Raw genomic sequence first — 3,847 nt, 5'->3', positions numbered from 1 at the left:
TTTCCTCAATAAATTGCTTTCCAATGAGTAGATTTACGAACAACTATGAAGTGACATTAAAATGCATAATACACATCATAACATTTTCACAAACACTTGGCACACATTCAATAGTATATGAAAACTCTGGAAACTCTTTCAATCTGCTAATAAAGGGTGATTTTTAAATGTAGATGTGCACTTACAGCTGCCTTAAAGGCTGTAACAACTATTCAGACTTGTATTCAACAATTATTATGCAAAATATCAAAATTTGACAGAAGAAACTTGGAATTAGTTGCCGTAGTATTTTGCAGATGTAGTCGGCCAGCCCTCCAAACTTCTAATCAGCCGGAAAAACAAGTAAACTTGATACCAACACTGTTCACGCCGTACTGTAGCAAAATACTGTTCATGCCAACTATAGCAAAATAATGTTCATGCGGCACTAGAGCAATAACTAACTTCAGATCTGCACCTCAAACCCTTGTAAATTTCTTTATGCGAACGCCCCAAATGAAACCCAGTGTGTTTCCTGAAGTGAAAACACCCTTGATCCTCCTGACTGTGTCTTCCAACAGCGAAGAGAATGCTAGCAAAGAGGGATTCCGTCCTCCAAGCCCGATAATCAGATATCCAGCAACATAACATTAATCTTCATCCAAGCATACATAAAAAAAGCTCTTCCATTTCTTTTATAGTGTTCTCACAAGAGCTCAATCCTTCGTTTTCTCAATGTGGGATAAAACATAACTCCCTTTATGTACCTTATGTCTCCAATGTGTTATAAAAATAAAGGGAACTCTTTTAATTTAAATATTTCCCACAAACTATAGTCTATGCATTAATAAAGTTAAATATTTAAATTTAACTTTATAAAATGGCTTTATCAATGCATAACAAATCTTATCAATGATAAATAAGTCTTCCTGTCGATTTTAAACAATTACCATCGACATACCACTGTGACTGAATGTCCGGCCATGTCCAAGATGACTTACTATAAATAGTAAGTATGCCCAAAGTTGCCTCAGAACCCCTCAGAAAGACCTGCAACTGAAACTGTCTAGGTCAAATGGCCTCTAAGCCCTTTTAATGTCCTAGTTAGCCTACGGGACTGTGGGAAAATAGGCTAATGACAACATCATGCTATGAATGCTAGAAAGGGGACATTACACAAGACCCCAAGATAAAGAGTTTATTAACCTAGATGTTGGGGCATTAGAGGACATTTAGGACTCCTCTACAAGAATTATAAATTTTTTAGTGGGTTAAAGGAAATGTCTTCTTTGTATCTTCTTGTTGTTGGTTTGTGTTTTTAGTTTGTTTTGTTTCATTATTTCTCACCATTTCACTCCATTTGTGAAGTCTAGTTTTTTGTTGAGGAAATAACTTCTTTTTGTGTCCTATTATAAAAGGTTTAGAACCTTTTGTAAACCAAATTTTACTTGGCAATATTTAAAAATAAATAGATAAATAAATGTTTCCAAATTATTATTATTTTAATATTAATTATATTATTTATAATACTTTCCTTTAAAACTCATTTTGAAGGTTTTTATGACATAGTCTTCTAATTGTATTGAGTTGCAAACTGTATTATTTTTACCATTATTTTTTAATTTTAAATTATATTTTTACTATGTTGATGATTCAAGTAATGTTATAAGATATCTCATTATCATGTTACAATATGATAGTATTTGGATAGCTTGCCTCTAATTGGAATAACAATTCGTTATAATTTAAACAATGAAATAATATGTGGATTTTGTTGGTTTTCATCAAGATCGTTGCATTTGGAATGACATTGTCATAATGTCTAGCATGTGTTTTTCAAATGATAGTGACCTCTTGTATTTGTATGAGGAATAAACCAAGAGGAGACATGTTCCTTCATGGGGCATGTCTATTCGTTTATATAATTAATAAAATGATATATATATATATATATATATATATATATGAATCAGTATTATATTAATTAATCTCACAAGTTTATCTTACCAAAGCTACCAAACATCAACACTCCCTTTTAGCTAGGAAGGATAAACACAAGACGTATATTACACGATTGGTGATGTTAGGAATGACACAAATGAAATATTCAATCAAAAGATTTCCATTATTTTGATATCATAAGTATTGGTCTATATTCATCAAGTACTCAAAAGCTTTGATTTCACATATGATATCATGAGTATTGGTCCCCAAAATATTGACACATGATATTCACCAAGTATTCAAAAAGGTTTGATTTCACATCTGATATCATGAGTATTGGTCCCCAAAATATCGACACATGATATGCACCAAGTATTCAAAAAGGTTTGATATCACATCTGATATTAGAAGCATTGGTCTCCCAGAATATCAATGATATTCACCAAATATTCAAATAAGGTTTGATATCACATATGATATAATGAGTATTAGTCTCCTAGAATATCAATGATATTCACCAAATAATCTTTGAGTAATGGCCTTCCAAAATGTTGAGATGTAAAATATTCACCAAGTACTATGAGTAATGGCCTCCAGATCATCAAGTTGCACGACATTCATCAAGTACTCTATGTAATGGCCCTCCAGAACATCAATTTGCATAACATTCACCATGTACTCAAAAGCAAAAAATGTTTATAAGGTATGTGCACACACATTCTCATAATGCTTACCATATAAACATCCACCATGCAAAGTATAATCTATCATGATCGACATATACATCATAAGATATCCATTATAATAGAAAATTAAATTATTGTAAAGCCGTCACCTTTCAATAACTTTTGCAAATACAAGTGACATCATTTGGAAGTCATCACTTACTTGTGATGTATACAGAAGTCATCACTTCCTCGTGATGTACATTGGGGGTACGCCCATTAAAGTCGCATAATCACAAGTTATATTCATGAATCATAGTCCTCTTGATTGCTATAATTTATTGGTCACTAAAGAATCCATCTCAATATGGTTTACTCCATTTCAATCAATATAACCAAGAGCTCTAAAAATTGACTAAATCATATCCTTTATTTGCTCCCTCTCTTTTAAGGTTGCCTCCTATAATGAAATGTCAAGCTCCCTCTGAATCTCAATCTCCCTCTTCTTGCAATATTATTCTTGGAAGCAAAGATCAAGGCACATAGCTCTTATAGAAATGCGAATAAAATTTGACTATAAAAAAAAATTAAAATTTATTCTCTAGATATAATAATCAGAAAATACTTATCTCTTTTAATCAAAAGATGATGCTAGAATGATAAATCCCCTTAGGATCTAGGCAGATTTGCTTTTGAGCTCAAGTATAAGAGAGTTCCTCTTCATCAGGACTCTATTTCACATACCATATTACAAAACTATAAATAGATCTGCATGATATAGTTTCATCTTCTATCATATGAGTATAAGGGTTTCAAATTTTAATCTCTCTATCCTCTTATAGGTTCCTTATGACCTTCCCTTCAACTTCGATTTAATCCACTCTTACGTAGTCCTCTCTGTATATGGCTTGATAGACTTGAATATATATTCTAGATATTATATACACTACATAGTCTTCACACGTAACAAATCAGATACATATATATCAGATTGATAAACATGACAACATATTTCTTTTCTTTTCAAACACTCACTCCCTTGTCACCCTCCTATTTTAGTTATTTTTAATCAATTACTACTCTTAGTAAATTATAATCATCAGTTTAGTGCTTTACTCACCTCTCGACAACATTGTTATTAGTTTCTCTTTAAACATGTGACTGTTGATATATTTAGGAATGGTTATTAACAATTTATCTTAACAGCTTGACTTAGTCTATCATATATCCCTCATTACATTGTTTCCGTTCATTTGAAA

Source organism: Cupressus sempervirens, chromosome 10 (genome assembly GCF_028749045.1).
Source record: "Cupressus sempervirens isolate cs-2001-9-10 chromosome 10, ASM2874904v1, whole genome shotgun sequence".
NCBI classification, from domain to species: domain Eukaryota; kingdom Viridiplantae; phylum Streptophyta; class Pinopsida; order Cupressales; family Cupressaceae; genus Cupressus; species Cupressus sempervirens.
Note: the sequence above shows the minus strand (reverse complement) of the source record.